Source organism: Rhinoderma darwinii, chromosome 13 (assembly GCF_050947455.1).
Source record: "Rhinoderma darwinii isolate aRhiDar2 chromosome 13, aRhiDar2.hap1, whole genome shotgun sequence".
Taxonomy (NCBI): domain Eukaryota; kingdom Metazoa; phylum Chordata; class Amphibia; order Anura; family Rhinodermatidae; genus Rhinoderma; species Rhinoderma darwinii.
Window position 1 is genome coordinate 25,601,403 of NC_134699.1, and position 19,674 is coordinate 25,621,076.

At 39.2% G+C, this 19,674-nt stretch overlaps 1 protein-coding gene and 1 long non-coding RNA gene across 11 annotated transcripts in view; one reads left to right on the forward strand and one right to left on the reverse strand.

The window, feature by feature from the left end:
• RIMS4 (regulating synaptic membrane exocytosis 4) overlaps positions 1-19,674 on the reverse strand; it is a 185,547-nt gene that overhangs the window by 104,421 nt on the left and 61,452 nt on the right. For 3 of the 10 annotated variants that reach the window (XM_075845196.1, XM_075845192.1, XM_075845195.1), the window contains one exon: positions 17,180-17,308. The exons of the other annotated variants lie outside the window; for them this stretch is intronic. The gene's annotated coding sequence lies outside the window, so the exon portion shown is untranslated. The remainder of the gene's footprint in view (positions 1-17,179; positions 17,309-19,674) is intronic. 10 annotated transcript variants of the gene reach the window in all.
• The window catches only part of LOC142665489 (uncharacterized), a 30,450-nt gene continuing 16,898 nt past the window's right edge, over positions 6,123-19,674 (forward strand). Inside the window, exons 1-3 of the long non-coding RNA XR_012851516.1 lie at positions 6,123-6,238; positions 7,267-7,329; positions 14,073-14,185. This is a non-coding gene — a long non-coding RNA (uncharacterized LOC142665489). The remainder of the gene's footprint in view (positions 6,239-7,266; positions 7,330-14,072; positions 14,186-19,674) is intronic.

The window sequence follows — 19,674 nt, forward strand, 5'->3', positions numbered from 1 at the left end:
CAAAGGGCAGATTTTTTACTTGAACAAATGAGCTATGGATGTTTTCAGCCGCTGCTCTCAAGGCCGTTTATTACATATAGGCCTGAAAGGAACAAGTTATTTGTCGTAATAATCCCAACCGAACTAAACTGAAGAGTTGCATTTGGTTCTCCAAGCTCATTGACGAGATTCACAACTGCATAAGCATTGAATAATCTCACATTTCTACAAATATAAAATAAATACAAGAACAGTAAGTAGAAATACCTCAACTGTTCAACGAAGTGTCTGAACTCGACCTATTTTCGCTTAGGTTCCCCAAATTTCGAGTCTTGAGAAAATTGTTATGAGGGTATCACAAAAATTCAAGCTCGCTGCTCAATTTTTATGGGGCTGTCTACTGAAAACAAACATTTTTTTTTTTTTTTTTAAAGATGCAAACAAAGGTAAATTTAAAGAACAGTGAAGGGATTACTGGCTATGAAAAAGTAAGTGCTCCTTACAGGGTTAGACTGAGCCACAAGGAGACCAGGAAATCATCTGGTTTGCTGGGATTCTGGCACTAAGGCAGAGCCCGTCCACAACAATGCCCATAAATACCAGTAGGAGATAACATCATCTGAATCTGACAATAGGAAGCCAGGGGTTATCACTGTTATATCACTAGATCATTACGCTTGTGGTCTGTGGGGGTGCAATGATAAAAGCATCCAAAAAACAGAAGTTGGAGCAGCACTGTGGTTTCACGCACTGTGGTTTCATAGATATATGAGGTTCAGATGGCAAATGCTTAATTGTTTCTGAGCATGCGCTTGATGAATCCCATGCATTGGATTTGTTTGCGTGTCAAGCCTCAGTTGCATATCAAAAACTCTATGGGCATGCGGGAAATTAAGTACTAGCGCATGCACAGTAATTTTCTGAAAAATGCCGAGATGTACGGAATTACGAAACATGTGAAGGGATCTGGATATTGGTGAGTTCGATATAGATTATTTTACTGCAAAACACTTGCACTTTATAATTGGCACTTGACACTTTATGGAATTTTATACAGCAGAGAGAGAATATTTGTGACATTTTACTATACTATAACTATACTAAGTACTAGAACGCCTGTATGTATATATATATATATATATATATATATATATATATATGAATTGCACTTGAATGTTTTGCATCTGTTTATGTAACAATGAAACTAATGTTTTTGTAGTTCTAATATGAAATTATTTCATTATGAATTGTTGAAACTTGAATATATATATATATATATATATATATATATATATATATATATATATATATATATATATGTGCACTGCTCACTTATTGTATTGCTTGAGAAAGGCCCCATTGAGTAGGGCTGAAACGTCGCATGTGGTGGTGAATAAATTGATCTAATTTTCACTGAAAAGGAAGTGCTGCCTCTTATTTTTTGGAATATTGTTCTGTATCTTGGGACACTGGTCACGTGTCCGAATGAGGATTTATTTTGCACCCTCTTATCATTTAGATAACAGTGCTGCTTTTTTACCAATCTTTGTATATATATATATATATATATATATATATATATTTCCCTAAGTTAATCACATATAAAATATTTATTCTAGGCTGTAGAGGTTAAGATGTGCCCTAAAAAAAAAGCTCAATTATGTAAAGAATGTCTGCCAATATATTGTGACAACTGATCATGTCCTTGAAACGGACAAGCAAGTATCATATTCTTCTTAGAATTGAGATTAACCTCTCTGGAGTTCATTTGTTGGGCTGAAATCTCACGTCACGGCTTAAAATAAATTTGTGCAGCGAATCATGGCAAAAACGCATTTAAAATGCAACGTGAGAGCCCAGTCTTAGAGCAGCTGCTGAGGAAATGAGCCTCTCCTGGAGCATCCTACTAAATGAAAAGGTTTGAACAGCAGAGAACACGTATTTGCCAATTTAGACCACAGCTCTATTTTACTAAACACTGATAGTGTAGCTGGGAAAAGATACAATATTCTGTAAAAATCAGAGATCCAAGGATACCTGGTCAGACATGGGCTTATATTTGTGTGATTGTCATTTTTCCATCAATATCTAAGTTGTAGACCATTCCATTTCTTTCACAGTGGTCTTAAAGGGGTCATCCAGTATAAAAAAATGTATGGCCTATCTTTAAGTTAGTCCTTCAATACCTGATTGGTGGGGGTCTGACTTCTGGCCGATCAGCTGTTTTAAAGGGGCCAAGGCGTGTGTGCGAGTGCTGCTTACCTTCATTTACTGTCACTGTTCGTACTGTGAATCGCTGACACACATGTAGCGGCGGTTCACAGTATTGAGGATAAGCCATCAATTTTTTATGACTGGAATACCAAGATCCTTAAAACCTAGATTATAGCATAACGGGCCTTAGCTGGCTGCCCGAGCGATCGGGCAGCTAAATGTTGGGTGCTCGGCAGTCAGTCAGAGACTGCTGGGCACCCTGGAGAGAAGATAGAAGCCGTTTTCACTGCTTCTGTCTTCTCTGATCTCTCGTACACAGCGGCCAATGAGTGCTGTGTATAAAATAAATTGAGCCGCTGCCTCTATTGGTCCCAGTGATCACGTGACTGGTACATGATCGCTGGGATGCTGTTAGTTAGTGGCTGCTGCTGGGTCTAACTAAACCCAGCACAGCACCTACAGTGATAATAGTCACTATAAGGGTCAGTTCCCACATTGCGTAAATACTGCGGTTTTTCCGCAACAGAATTAGTTTTGGAAAATCCGCCACAAATACAGTAGCAGCAGAGTGGATGAGATAGAACAAATCTCATTTACATGCTGCGCAAATACTGAGCGAAAAAAAAACGCTCAGAAATTGACGTGTGTTGAAGAGTTTTATTCCGCAGTATGCCAATTGTATTTACGTAAACGCTGCTTATTTGTTGCAGGTTTTCCCCATTGGGGAGGTAAAACCTGCAAAACAAATAGCAGTTGTTGGGGCGGGTTCACAGTGATTCCGCCGCAAAAAAACGCAACTCTGGGGAAAAAAAAATCTTATACTTACCCAGAAGTCTGTGTTCCTCCCTCCAGTTCAGCCTCCTCTGATGACATTTCATCCCATGTGAACAATGCAACCAATCACAGGCTGTAGCAGCAGACACATGGGATAAAAGTCATCCCGGGAGCTGGCCTCCTGGGATGATGTTTCATCCCAAGTGACCGCCACAGCAGCCAATCACAGGCTGCAGCAGTCTCCTGGGATGAAACGTCACCCCAGGAGGCTGGCCTGCTAGCTAAGTTTTCATAGCGGACATTCCAGGTCGAAAAACTGCCCCACAATTTGGTGCGGTTTTCTACCCAGAATTCCATGCGGCGCACAGGGCGGATACGCTGTGTGCTTTCACGCAACGTGTCTTCCTCATGTGAATTCAGCCTTACAAAGCTGATATCTAATTTAAGTACGGTTTATGTGCAGCCCCAGTTTTTTCCACAGAGAAAAAACATGACGTAACAGAAAAAAATATATAATAAAGTGGCCAAAAGGTCTTTTTTGATATTTGAGGGACAAGCCATAATAATAAAAAGATAAAAGTAAAATAAAGTGCAAATAAATGAAATAATACATATACATAAGATACCCAACCAAAACATGTCGTAACGCTAGCCCTGACCCAATTTCCATAAAATAGACATGTAATATATCAAAATGTATGGTAGACAATGACAAATACATATAAGATGTTTATTTTAGGGTAAACTATATTACTGCCAGAAAAAAATTAGCTGAAATGTAAAAAAGCATATTTTTCTCCCTATTAATTTACAACTATGAGCCCAAAAATTCTAAACTAGCAAAAAGGATGTGTTTACAAAGGATGAAAAAAGAAACCTGCAGATTTGACCACACAAGACACAGAAATAGGCACTTTGTCTTTAACTGAATGCCTTTTTTGGTGCCTACACGCGTTTTTTTAGATACCACTCCTCAAAGTATGGTATAAAGACCCTAAATTATATTTCTGATCATAGATGTTTTATTTCCATATTATCCTATATATGATATTATAATCTTATCTGGACATCTTATCTTACATCTCATTGTGGGTAGGAGGACACATAAAACATCTAGCTGTAAATCCATATTTATATGACTTCTATTGCTCTAATACCAGTATAATGAACTTAGTTACCATGTCAATCATTCTTCCTCAATACTTTGTTAGGTTCATTCATAACTATTACTGTGCCCCATTGCCCAGATATAGATAAATGAGATTAAATAGACCAATAGGCAGTACAGAAACATGAAAAATGTGAGTTGCGGCCATTCATTTTAATTTGGACTGTTAAAGTGCTGATTCACTATATCACAAGACCAATGAGCTGAAAGCACATTTGGGTTGTTGAATAAGGCAATTCACAAAAATAAATAAATGTGAAAATGTGCACTATTTTTTAATATTAGCTTTTATGAACCTCTGTAAGATGGTAACAGGACAGAATATAACGTTTGCACAAAGGGATAACATATCCCACAGCCAAACCACTGCGTATACCGAGTACCGGATTTACATCTTAAGAGCCTGTAAACACAGATTGCCTGGCACCTTAGACTCTGCCCATCAACTAGACCCCACCGTAAATCATGTATAGCTTTAAAATGTTTTTCTGCTCTCACTAAGTAAAGCAGTACATTGTAGTGCAGTTTATTTATTCATATTTTTCCTGGAGGAATAACAGAGAAGCGGCACAACACAGAATTCTAAAAAAAACGATTGACGGTTTTATTTTAAGGGGAATGCAAGTATTTACTAAACTAGACAAGTCAGGAGAGATGAAAGCTGAGCTGCCAGTATATTAGTTTGACAGTTTTGATAAACGAGGCCCCATATTTCTGCACATCTCACATAATAAATTGTGTAAAACATACTCCATATTTTAGTGGTCTTCATATAAACATATCCTTTACATATGACTGCATTCACTAGTCGAAGGATATGGTATATTATATTCGTACATTGTAAGTATATAAGACTTTACACCAGTGATCTCAACTTATTACATGAGAAATGTTTTCAGTCTCGGAGAACCCCCTACTGCCGTTCTGACCTCAGAGAAGCTTGGTATAGAAGAGGGTAAAGTATTCTATAGTTTTATATTTTGGCTGAGATTTGTTGACTGCGTTATCTGCACCCATATCAAGCATCTATGGGCAGGCTGTTTGCCATCCCTTCTTCGTTCTGGTGAACCCCTGACCAGGTACCAATGATCCCCAGAGTTCCAGGTTGGGACTGTGGTTGAAAATCACTGCTTTAGACAAGAATACTGTACTGTCACTTTAACTTATAGGCCACCCGTGGTGTTGTCTTACAGTCACTGCCATAAGAATCAATTTAGCATCTAAAATTCAGATGCTTGTCTGTATGAAATATCTATGATACAGTCCATTAAACACCGCTAAGACGACATCAATCCAGAACATTACTGAAGAAAAATAGTCTCTTCTATATTGTGTATACCATGCAGATGATTGAGATATAAGTCATTCATACAATAGATGAGGCTACAAAAATGACAGAAATATCATGTGCCCCTGGTTTAGTAAACCAATGTTGTACCAGACAGAGAGCAGAACTGCCTACATAGCACAAGCAGCAAGCAAAGAATTCTTGTTTGGAAAGTAGTTATGTAGTAGATTTTATAGCTGCCAGTGACGTCTATAGTCCAGGACACACTTGGAGACTAAGTAGCTCTATAGCTAACATTAGAGAATTTGAATCGTATGAATGGGCTGCTCTGCAGACCTGACCTGTCCATGTATTACATGTTCGGTCATTAAGTGGACACTGACTTTTCAAACAACATATGCTAATCTAATAGTGGACCTGATATATTGCAACTTTGTAACTTACTTCCTATTAAAATGTAGTTGTTTCATCCATGTAAATTCTGTGTGAAGTTACTGCCACTAGGTCTCCCTTCCTCTAAACAGCTTTCCATCCCCTGTTGTCAAGTAAAATTCGTCCTTGGTTACTGTGCAGGATTGACGGACTGCAGGAGGTGGGTGGTGACTCTTCACTGCCTGCCTATAGAAGTCTATGGAGAGGAGGAGGGAGTAGAGGGAGAAACAGACACGCTGCCCATAGAATTCTATGGAGAGGGGAGCAGATGGAGGGAGCAGAGAGAGTCACAGACGCTGACAATACAAGTCTTATTCAGAGGTGAGGGAGGAGCAGGAGCAGAGTGAAAAAGACACAGACAACTGTGCTGCAGCAGCTTCCTGGTAAGTTATATTACATTTGGATTCCTGGATTCTCAGCAACACTGCTCATCACTGCTGTATACTGTCATCCATACTCCTGCAGCATGCATATATATATATATATATATATATATATATATATATATATATATATGTGTGTGTGTGATAGAGATAGAAGAGCAGATTCTCCTCTTCTCTGTGTGCAGTGTATAGGAGGCATGATAGCAGTTAGGCTCCACCAACTAGCTCAGAGACAACTGAGAATTAGAGAACTTGCAGAGGGGAAAACTGCTAAATAATGCCACATACAAGTCATATAAGGTCCAGAACGTGTTATTCCTTATGTACACACACATGACAGCTTATTCTGAAAAGTCACCTGAAAAGTTAGGTACGTGTTAAACCAATGCAGGGGAAATGTATGGTCAGCTGATTGACAGGGGTGTTTGAATTGGCTGGCCTCAGTATAAAAAGTGGTCGCCTTAATAAAACAACCCCCTTAATTGGCTTTGTATGAAATTGTCGTGTGTGTGTGTGTGTGTGTGTGTGTGTTTGTGTGTGTGTGTGTACGTCTGTCTGTCTGTATGTATGAGATAGGAAAACTATATTGTAAACCCGTTGGAGACAAGGACTGATGTGAGTGATGTCGATCTCTGTACAGCGATGTGGAATATGTTGGAGCTATATAAGTAATGGAAAATAAATAAAATAATCACTGTCACAAACATGTCGCGTATTTAGGGTTCTTAATTGTTCCAAGACGCTGAATAGAAAGTAAACGAGAGGTATAAACCTGTTACGTAATTCCATCCTCCCACCCTAAAAATTAACAGATTAATAACCTGACTGGGAATAGGTTATTAAAACGAAAATGACGTCTAAATCTGGCCTCATTTCAGGGTATCACAACTCTTTTTAATCATCCATCATGTATTTGCCCAATTTATATTCTATGTTCCTCTGTAATCTATTTAAAGCTTACCCAGTTTTCATCTGAGTTCAACAAGTTTAGACAAGCGTTGGTAATTTTCATTTCATTATCTCCTCAGCAGCTGTTTGAGCACAGGATTTCCAATCCGCTAAGAAGAAAGTGGTTCGCGGTCATGGAACAGGTATCCTTCGCTGACTAACAAATTGAATTGCCCTGGCTATGTATTTAAGATACCAAAGCCACAGTATGGCAAATATTTACAAAAATGTTTAAAAAAAGTCCACGCAGAAAAACTATTGATGGATTTAGCTTCAATGTCCTGCCAATTTTTTTAACATTTTACAAAATGTAACATTTTGTAACTGTATAAAAAATTGCCCACATCTGAAGAGTTTGCTTTATTTTGGGCTGAATTGGAGTTAAACAGTATAAATCCACATAAAAGGTTGGGTAATTTTGCAAATACAGTTTCACGGCCTGCAGTCTTCCATGGTTCTAGCAACATTTCCTTTAACAAAAAAAAAAGGAAAACTGCAATAAAACGACATGTCACAATTTTCACAGAAGTTTTGGTCACCAAACCACAAAGTCTGAACCTAACCTAACAGCTCATTTGCAAACGTTTTTTTATTGTGCTTTTAACCCCTTAATGACCAGCCTATTTTAAACCTTAATGACCAAGCTATTTTTTGCGTATTTCCATCGTCGCATTCCAAGAGCTATAACTTTTTTATTTTTGCGTCGACATAGCTGTATAAGGTCTTGTTTTTGTGAGGGACAAGTTGTATTTTTTAATAGCACCATTTTGAGGTAAATATAATTTATTGATTAACCTTTATTAACTTTCTTGGGGGGTAATGGAAAAAAAACTTAAATTTTGCCACACTTTTTTGCGTCTTAGATTTACGCCGTTTACCGTGTGGTATAAATAACACAATAACTTTATTCAGCAGGTCATTATGATTGTGGCGATACCAAATTTATATAGATTTTGTATGTTTAACTACATTTAAACAGTAAAAACAATTATTTTTTTTCAAAATTATTTGCCATGTTTTAAGAGCCATAATTGTTTTATTTTTATGCCGATTCAGCTGGATGAGGGCTTGTTTTTTGCGGGATAAACTTCTAGTTTTTATTGGTTCCATTTTGGAGTACATGGGACTTTTTGATCACTTTTTATCAAATTTTGTTTGAAGGCAGGATGAACAGAAAACAGCAATTCTGGCATTGTCTTTTATTTTATTTTCTACGGCGTTCACCATGCGGGTTAAATAACCTAATCGCTTTATAGGTGGGGTTGTTACGGATGCGGTGATACCAAATATGTGTAATGTTTAATTCGTTTTTTTTATATTAAAGTATTTTATAAGGGAAAAAGTGGGTTTTTCATTTTTTTTATTTGGGATTTTTATTATGCAATCTTCTGATCGCTTTTATAATACACTGTAATACTTCTGTATTGCAGTGTATTATTCCCTGTCAGTGTGAGGGTATGTTCACACGCACTGTTTTCAGACGTAATTTGGGCGTTTTACGCCTTGAATTACGCCTGAAAAAACGGCTCCATTACGCCTACAAACATCTGCCCATTGCTTTCAATGGGTTTTACGATGTTCTGTTCTCACGAGGTGTTATTTTACGCGTCGCTGTCAAAATACGCCGCGTAAAAAGACGCCCGCGAAAAAGAAGTGCATATCACTTCTTGGGACATTTTTGGAGCCGTTTTTCATTGACTCCATTGAAAAACAGCTCCAATAACGTCCGTAAAATATGCTGCGAAAAACGCGAGTAGTTACAAAAACATCTGAAAATCAGGAGCTGTTTTCGCCTGAAAACAGCTCCGTGTTTTCAGACGTATTTTGCTAAGCCGTGTGAACATACCCTAAAACTGACAGGCACTTGCTAGGTCTTGCTTAGCAGGCATCCACCACAGGCAGACCTGAGGGCCTTTGTTAGGCCCCTGGCTGCCATAGAAGCCATTGGAACCCTGGGATTGCAATCGCAGGGTGCCAATAGGGTGAGAGAGGGAGCACGCTCCCTACAAAACCACTTGGATGCGGCGCTCGCTATCTAAGGGGTTAAACGGGTGAGATCGATGATGAAATAGATCCCACATGTTAGAGCAGGTGTCCGGCTGTCTTTAGATAGCCCAACACCCGCTTTTAAAATATTTGATTTACGACATCCCTGTATAAAAATATCTCAAAATCTCTATAGTGGGTGGATTCAATCACAGAACGGTAGATAAACTTCTTCCAGTAACCTTGAAGGTGAACAGCCAACACTGCAAAAAAAAAAAAAGGCGTTCCTGCATCACCAACCAACTCTCAGATTAACCTGTCATGATTGGTCATGGAAGGTGAAGAAAATACCCATTTTGACTCTATTTTGTACACTAAAAGAATAAAATACATTGTATGTGAAATATATTGGCCTGTAGAGCGATATAAGATATAAAGAAGGCAGTCTACATAGAAGTGATATGACCATTTAAATGTATTCTTTATACAGGTGGCAGCAGTATATCCAGTAGGGACTGCATAGAAAGTGTATTTGATACTTGTGTCACTGCCCAATGCTGTAAAATCTCAATTTAGGTATTGCTATTAATACTATGTACTCAAAAATACATATATTTTTAGCTGGTACAGTTGGTTGACGAAGCTTCTTGTCACCTGAAAGTTAAACAGAGCATCAATATAATCTTGAGCGTGTGCAGTGAATTGTGAGGAACGTCTCTCGCTGGCAGCTCTGCCACCTCTGGGAAGGAGCCAGTATACATTTATAACAGCAGACAGCCCTGCTCTCTGTAAACTGTGCTCTAATGAAGGAACAGCAGGATGTTTCAAGAGCTACTGTAGAGCCCAGATATCGGGGACAGACAAACAGACATCAATTGGTTTACCGTGGTGTGCAGGATGCCAACCTGTAACAACACCAATCACTGTGACTGGCGAAATGCGGATTAAAAAGAAACAAGATTTCCTGTAATTCGCTAAAAAATAGCAAGTACAGAAGCCTGCTGCTACTGAAACATCCCATGCCATAATCCACCATCTAATGCCAACTTGCTTAGAATCATGTCAGCACTAATCTGAAAGAGAGTCACTGATTGTAATACAGAACCGTATTAAACCCCAGCATGCTTGGGACCTGCAAGTGTCGGATTATTAGAAATACTCGATTTCTGGCTATTTTAAAATACTTACTCAGGTCACCTCCAGCCTCTGCAGATACATTTTAATCTGGTCCTGCCACTGAACTGCTGTTTAAAATTGCCAATCAGACAATCTTACTCTTTATACATCTATATTTGGATCCCGAAAAAATTTGACTTTCAGATTTTCAGGAAATTTAGTACTGAACCTACTATTATATTATATAATCATCTGAGTGAGAATCATTTAAGTCAGTAGTTCTGAAAGGTATCACATGACATTGACTGGGCCTTTTAGAAACATCCTACATTAAGTTCCAATCGTGCCACATGATTGATGCTGTTGATTGGCCTAGAGAGATTGCGGTCGAGAGCGAAGGATGTTCATCCGCATATGATGCATACACCTTGATAGGGGGCAGGGTTGCTTAGTGGAGTCTTTATTAGGACATCTTACAGATGCCAACATCATCCAAACAGTCATTAGGTAAAAAGAATAAAACAAAATCCTACAATAATTTGTATACATTCATTATTTTAGATATAAAAACAACAAGGAGGGAAAGAATTCGGCATGAGTACCTTTAATTTAGCATTCCATCAACAGGGTAAAAAGATGTCACATCACAAAAATATATTACCAGCCTTGACTGCCATAACGATTCTAGCTGCATAGACGGAACAACCTCCAAAATGGTATCTTTTAGCGCCGTCTCAACAAAAATCAGGACAATTAGAAGAAGGGCCATGAAATTAAGGAGGAAAGGCTTAAAAGTGGGTCTATCTCAGCTCCAGCCATTACTGCTGTGAAAGTTCTCTGCTAGCCACTGGCAAGCAGTATGACAAATAGGTTTATGGATAGTGATATTTAGTCTTACAATGTGTGTGGGCTGCAGGACAATTTCTCCGCTTTAAAAGAACCCAGTCAAATCTCTGGAATAGTGCAGTAATTATCTGAACAAGCAGAGTGTGGGCAGCACAGATCCTATAAAATCTGCATCTGGTTATAAAAAAAATTATATTCAGATGACTAAAAGTCACTTGCCTTCAGCTCTGGCAAGAGCCAAGCGGTGAGTAAGACACACTGACCTATTTTTTGAGTAGTGGCATTTTTCCTGTAAGCACCTCATGTATATGGGGTCTCAAAATGGAATGCTTCTCCATCTGCAGATAAATACAAAAATGAATTTTTTTTTCATGGTCTTGACTCCTGAGGATCAAGGACCATAATACTCATACATGAGTACCATTGCATTCAGTGGTGTACCATCGATGAGTTGAGCACTTGACTTTAGGCTATGCCCTTCTCTTACTACAGGGGATCAGCATTATTGGCACTTCCTCCCTGCCTAATGCTATGTGCCAACCCAGCAGAAGTGATCAGTAATATAGAGCTCTTGTCGCACAAATAATTTTCTCTTTTATGACAGAGATTAGCACAGGAAAAGGAAGTTATATACAATAGCAACTGAGAGGATGATGGCATATAGGCTCCTGACGGTTACCATTAACTTATGGTCTGTCAGGTTTATGGTGTTTTTGACAGTTAGATTTCCACTGCTGAGCAGACTACATTATTGTTGCCATCAAAAACATCAGAACCTCATCAGTGTGTGGGCATTAACTTGCTGGCTGCTGCTAGTTGAGTAGAGGGCGTTATGGGTGCTTGGAACAGTTTTTTTGCGCTTTACTATTGGGCTTGCAGCATGGCGACTTAGAGTACTCTAAGGCTTGCTTCAAGGGCATGGCACATGTACCCATCCATCTTTCTTATCTCCATTTCATCTTTTGGCCCAAGCAGCAGAAAACCCAGATACACTCATGATATAGTGGAGAGTAATACTTTGCACAGGCAGCTTCAGATAGGGATCCACCGCTGTAGAAGTTTGTGTCATTGTCCAAGCAATTAAAGAAGTATTCCAATCTCATTTATGGCATATCCACAGGATATGTATAAATGTCCAATAGATGCAGGTCCCACATCTTGGTCCCGAACCTATTTCTAGAACGGGGCCTCCTGACCCATATCCTACCTTTTGCCTCTATCGTAGGCACAAGCCACTGGGTTATGAGGTTGCTGGGAGTGTACAGAAACAGCTGTGCTTGCTAAGCTATGCTGTTTCTGTAACTAAAATAAAGGTGAATAGAAGTCAGAGATGCAGCATATAGCACAGCGAGCTCAGTTGTTTTCGTAGCTACTGAGTTCGGAAAACAGCGTAGCTTGTTGTGAAATACTTTTTCGTAACTCCCATTCAAGCTCGGCTGTTTCTTTACTCTTGGCCACCTTGTAACTCACTGGGCGGCACTTTGTAACTCAGTGGCCGGATCCCAGTGACAGTGGGTGAAGGTTGGACGGTGGTCAGGAAACCCCGTTCTAGACATTGGAGTTGGTCCCTGAAGTGAGATAAGCAATAAATGTCCGAGATGGGAATACCCCTTTAATCTTTCCTGGGTAGAAAGAAAAATAATCTTGTTCTACTGAATGCTATTCAATTGTTGTGCAACCTTAACATTTGTCTGTATATAAGAGAAAAAAACTATAACATCAGGGTATCTGGTAAGGGGCCTATTCAGAGGAGACCCCAACATGCTTCTTCAGGATATTCACCAGAACCAGATTTGGTGGTAGCTGGAGGTTGGCTGTATTAATAATGTAATAAAGATAATAGTTATAATGTTATTATTGTACACATCAGGGAACCAGATCTTCAGTGGATATTTGCACCTCCATTTACGTTCTTCAAATTACATCAAGGAGTTTCTATGTCACATAATTATGTGCTTTCGGTTGCCATGGCAAGATCTCATGAATGGCAAGAACTGACAAGTTTCTTAAATAAACCATGAAATAAGCGAGTAATACTACAGCACACTATAGCTCAGTTCCGGGAAGCATGTAGCATTAAAACATTTCTGCTTTTTCCTATATTATCCTTTATATCAGATGCCATCTAGGACACTATGTTAAGAGGCTTGCACACTATACAAAATACCTGCACTACGAAGGTGCCACTTGGAGATTTCCATCAATGGAAATCTGAGAAACTGATTGTGCAACTGAGCAAAATGAATATCAATAGGAATCCTTCTGGAACTGTTGCCACTCAGTGGTATCTTATGAACACCCGCTGATATTCTTCTGAGATGTCTATGTGGAATGCTAGAACATTATTTTAGTTGCTTTTCTCCTTGAAGTTTTTTGTACATTGCACAGATTATTGCACTACTTCTCTATACAGATTATTGTCATATAATTATACGCTGTATATGGAGGGAGCAGATGCCATTAGTAAAGGGAAGGTTTCTGCATGCCCTCCCTCCGACATAATAATGGTCTTAATGTGACAGCCTGGACATGTATTAGTGTCTCTGGTGATCCACATTCACAATATCAATATTCATTACTATAATGGATCTGTATTTTTCGATCGTTGCTAACTATATTGAAAGTCCTATCACTCAATACAGCAGCACAATATTTTCTGACTTCCATGGAAGACTTGAAATAATTTTAGTTTTAGTAAAGGGAAAATTAAAAATTTTAAAATGTAATAGAGCTCAAACTACTCATTTTAGGCAAACGCTGTAGGTTCCAATAGCATATTTTAATTTGGGAGTTCTTAAAGGGGTATTATGGTTTTAGCGCGTTACACAATTTTGCAATATGCTTTTTGTATCAATTGTATATATGGCATTAGCGCTACGTTTACTATACTTACAAATGTGCAGTTCTTAGTGCCCACCTGTCACGTCTCTAACCTAAGGTCTGTGGTACCACCAGTCTGCAGAGATGCCGGTGACACCTACTAATACCATGCCACCATTACGTCTGCACCCAGAGAAGATGCCGTCAAACTCCAGCACAGGAATCAGGACAGTAAGCATTGATATTTATTATTTGGGACAGTTCAGCAGTCAAATCGTCAGTGAAATAAGGGTGAAATGTGGTTTGTTCCATCAGTAAGATCTAATGTGGCTTAAAACATAACACCACCCAAAAATTTATATTTTTCTATCATTGTGTTATCTTATCCCTTGCACACTTTATATTAAAGTGTATCATTATAAAAATGGATAAAAGGTTGTCACTGCCCCTCCCCTGATACTGACATCACTGAACAGAAACATGTTTTTGTTCCCAGGAAACTAATACAAAATTATTAATTATTTTCCGTATCTGTCAAATGATTTTAAGAAACTTTGTTTATTGACATATTCATTGAACAGATCTTTATAAGACTGACATAGCTATATCTGCAGCTATTGTATTGTTGTATATCCATCCTCTTACACGTCCCCATGAATAAACTGTGTGGACTTTCGATAGTTAGGGTGGCCATACACTTTTAATAAATGTCGGCTGAACGGTTCGGCCGGGTGTGCATGTGTCTTCAATTAAGAGGAGGAGTAAACAGCTGCCAGACACCTCTGGTGGCAGCTTATCTCCCCTGGGAACAAAAGTAACGGGCATGTTGAAATTCAGCCGAGAGCTAGCTCCGACAGCTCCATTGAAAGGGAATGGAGCAGTGGCCGAGAATGCGACTACTGCTCCATTCATATGGGGCTCACAGGGATGGCCAGGTAAGCTCTTTCTCGGGGGTTCCAGCGGTCAGACCCGCACTGATCAGATATTTATCCCCTATCCTGTGGATACGTGATAAATATTGGTTATGGGAAAACCACTTTAAGCCCACACAAGACCGATTTGTTGCAGACATTTCTGCGACTGTTTCATTTATCTGAATGTGCAGAAATCCATGTTAATGCTGCAGAAAAAAACCCATTCAGATGTGTGGAACTGATTTTTAAGTGCAGACATTTCGGCAAAAAATCAGCTTTGTGTGAACTTAGCTTAAAGCGTACCTACACTTTGAGATGACTTTTCAGAATAAGTTGTCATATGTGTGTAAACGAGGAATAACACTATTTCTGGCCATTATATGACTTGTATTCTGCATTTTTTTAGCAGTTCTTCCATCTGAGGCTCTATTCCTAATTCTCAGATGACTCTGAGATAGTGGGTGGAGCCTAACTTCTATAATGTCTTCTATACACTGAACACATAGAAGAGGAGAATCTTTCTCTACTATCCCTATCTATCACATCTATAGAAGCTGCAGGAAGAGAGAGGGGATTATGCAGGAGTAATGAGCAGTGTAGCTGGGAATCCAGCACTGGGGTGAGATAGAAATATTACTACGAGCAGATGTAGTATGTCTGTCTGTGTCTTTCTCCTCTCTCTTACTCTGCTCCTGCTCAACCACGCCCCCTCCACACACTTCCATGGGCAGCTATAACTGGATCCCTCAGTGAGCAGAGAGCTAAGAAAGCAGTTTATTCAGAGTAAGCGAACAGTTTAGGAGGTTGGTGGGAGGCGACGATAAGTAAAGAAAGATGCGTTTTACTCTAATAAGATATATTACAAAATGTGTTATATTCGCTTATATTATTGATTTATGCAAAGTATTTTCAAAGTGCAGTGCCTATTTGAGTATTTAATTTCCCTGTAGCACCACAATAGGAGAAATTAGGCTTTACACAGTCCCATTGAAATCAATGGGTTGTCTATGTAATGCAGGACAGGTCCTCCAGAGCGGGAGAGTAACTGCTCCCCACTCTGGCCAAGAGATGGGCATCCTGAAGACAGAATCCCCCCCCCCTCTCTATTAATTCAGAAATAACCTAGTAAGGTATATTAAAATACTTTTTTCTAAAGTAGACAACTCAGTTAAGGTAAAAATTGGCTGCATCCGTAGGCCAATGTACACAATGTGTATAACGTGCGGATTTGCCGTGCGGATTTTCGTACAGAAATTCCGCAGCGTAATACAGTACCAGTAAGTTAAGTGAGACTTCAAGAAATCTCATCTACACATTGCAGATTTTTTTTCTACACGTAAATTGACCCACTGTGCGTATTTTATAATCCGCAGCATGTCAATTTATCTTGTTTCTGCTTGCGAATTTTATCTGACTAGTTTTAAAAAAACGCAGCAAAATCAGCAGCATAAATCCGCACCTATTTCCGCATCAAAATGCAAAAAGCGCACCTAAAAACCGCATAAAAAAACCTGCATTATTATGTGTGGATTTTACCTACGGAATTACCTGTGGTTTTGATGCAGATTTTCGGACAAAATTCCGCAATGTGTGTATGTAGCCTTAAGGGGCTAAACTCAAAACTTACAGCAGCAGAAAAAAAGTCTTTGATACACTGTAAGCTTTATTGCTTTTCCTAAATGATGTTTAGTCTGTGCAGTTGTCTTTTTTTAACATGCTCTTACAATATTCAGAAATGCATTTGCAAGGTCACAGAAACAAAAAGGCCGGGACGGGGAGCGCTTTTGACTGCAAATGTCAATCACAGAGACAATTTTACATGACTGAGTCAAGAGTGCAAGGAATATAGATGTCTCTTTCGGCATTTACTCAACAAGTGATAGCATTGTGAATATTAAAGCTGTGTGAAGATAAAAAAGGAACAAGAGAAATAGCAATGCATTATTAAACAGGAGAGGTGCAGTTCATACATTGCGGCTACTTTTATTTTAAATAAACCTTACATTTTATGAAGGGTTCAGAAATGTAGCTGTTATTTTTTTATTACATCAGACAACATCTTCAATGCAATCGCTTGAATTCTTCTGAGCTCTAATACCAGCACAGCCTATTAGCAAGAGTGGCGCTGTTTCTGGAAATAAAGTAGGCCCATTTTTCTAATCTCAGACAACCTCTTTAAGCTGCCCATATACACTGTTGACCAAACCTGAATTTTGCAGAAAGACTGAAAGATGATCAAATATATATGGGGCAGCTATCAAAGTTTTCCGTCAGGGAAAATCTGTAGACCAAATGAGTATTCAGCTCTCACCTATCTCATATGTCTGTCATCACTCTTGTTAGTAATGTCCATCTTGTTGGTTGTGCCTTAGCAGAAGCTTCATGTAATGTATATTAAGCCAAGGAATATGAGGTAGGCAACGCTCCTCACTGTGTAGTCCTAAATCGCAGACAATGAAGCAAACTTTTAACATTTTCAAAAGGAATCATGTGGCACAAGTCATGTGATATCTCTAAAACTATGTTATTTGACTAAAGGAACATAGGTAACAAACACAAAAAAAAATGAAACTTGTGTGAGACAACTGTCTGCAGCAGGAGCCTCCCCCCACTACTCTGTCTACAATAGGATAAAGAATGTTACGCTCCACCAAAATGTAAAAGATCAGCAGGAAATTAACCACTGTGTTTTCTGCAAGTTTTATACATGTACATGCTTTAGGAGCTTACTGAAAATACTGTAGACCGACAAAGAGTGTACGAAAGGTTATTTCCTATTTAATTTTATCATTTTTAGGTATAATGTTTCTTTAAATATAGAAGATCAAGTGAGGTATTGCTCATCTGTTATTTATTTTCTTTGGTCCCTCTCTAGGCTGCTTTTTAGCTCTGCTCCATTAGGTCACAACTATGATCAGTGACTTCAGTCTAGCTGCAGTGTTCAGTACATGACTTCTTTCCTGTCCTGTCCCTCCCCGATTTACACTACAACTCTGTTTGTTCAGTTTGTCAGGGGTGTATAAGCATCTAAACTGTAAAGTATATTATCAGGTTATTACCACCCATATAGTGAGGCACATGAGAGAGGAAGGCTCCTCTTAAAGCGACCCTCTGGTCTCAGGACAAAATTATAAATGTGATGGGGTATATGGAGTCAGGGCCGGACTGGGACTTAAAATCAGCCCTGGCATTTTTAAGCACACAGGCCCACCGCAGGCCATACGCAGCTGCCAGTGTTGGGCTGTAGTACATGGGACAACTTTTCAGCTATACAAGACATGGGGAGATTTATTAAAATAGGTGTAAATGAAAAGAGGAATAGTTCCTGATAGCTCCAACGCCAACAAATCCACTGCTTTTCCACAAGAATAATGAGCATGCTCATTATTCTAGAGGATTTTTTTTGGTGGAGCGGAAAAAAATTCAAGCAGACTTATTTCTGCTGCATGTGAATGGGGTATAAAATAGCCCATTCACTATTAATGGATGCAGAATGTTAGTGGATTTGAAAGGGATTTAGGTATGGAATCAGGGACTTAGTCCTAATCAAATCCTTGACGTATAAAGATTACAAATTATACCGGTATACAATGCTAAAATATCAGCATACTGTAACTAAATAGTATGATTTCAATTTTATATTCAGCCATATATACACACACACAAACACACACACACACACACACACACACACACACAAACACACACACACAAAACATGACGCACAGATGCAACCCAGAAGCTGGACACATGCTGCATTTGTGCCACTCACAACTAGGACACATGAGCACACACACCACTCACACCTAGGACATCTGCGCACGCACACCACTCACACTTATGACTCGTGAGCATGCACACCACTCACACTTATGACTCATGCACACACACACCACGCACACCACTTACCACTTACACCTAGAACACATCCCCCACTCACACCTAGGACATATGCTGCACATTCACCACTCATACCTAGGACACATGCGCGCGCATGCACACACACCACTCACAACTAGGATATATCTTCCACTGCTGCCACTCACACCTAAGACATATGCTGCACGTTGTCTACCCACACCAAGGACACATGTTGAACACGCACTACTCACACCTGGCACAGATGTTGCACACACCACTCACATACTAGACACATACCACTCACACACTAGACACGTACCACACACTAGACCCATACCGCACACACCACACAAATGCTAAACAGATACCTCATATAACACTTACACACTAGACCTATACCACACATACCACTCACACTGAAAACAACACGTACAAAAATGCCACTAATACATTAGAAGACACAAAACTCACACAAATTGCATATTTCACTCATACAATTGACATACACTATTAATACTACATCAACTAGTCACACTACAAAATCAATCCAACACTTCACTCACATTGGTATATTTACCAACTTTTTTTTTTTTTGTAGACTGCTGATTATTGGGCACTGGCATGCAGGATGCTGGCAGTACATAGGCATCCATACCTGAGATGTCCCCTAAATGTGCCCATGAAGCCATGCCCCTTTTACAAAGCTCCTCCCATCTGTGGCTCAAATTAACCATAACCTGATGCTCACCCTTTTAACCCTATAGTTCCTCCTATCTACAGTATCTGGCGCCAGAGATGTTTACATATGAGCAAAGCATCAGTGCAGAAAACAAATCTAGAGCTGATTAGCTGTGGCTCGGCCAACAAGCACTATACTTCATTTCTGCAGTGCTCCTTCCCATCATTGTAGAGTACACAGCATTTTATCTCGAAAATATGTGGTCT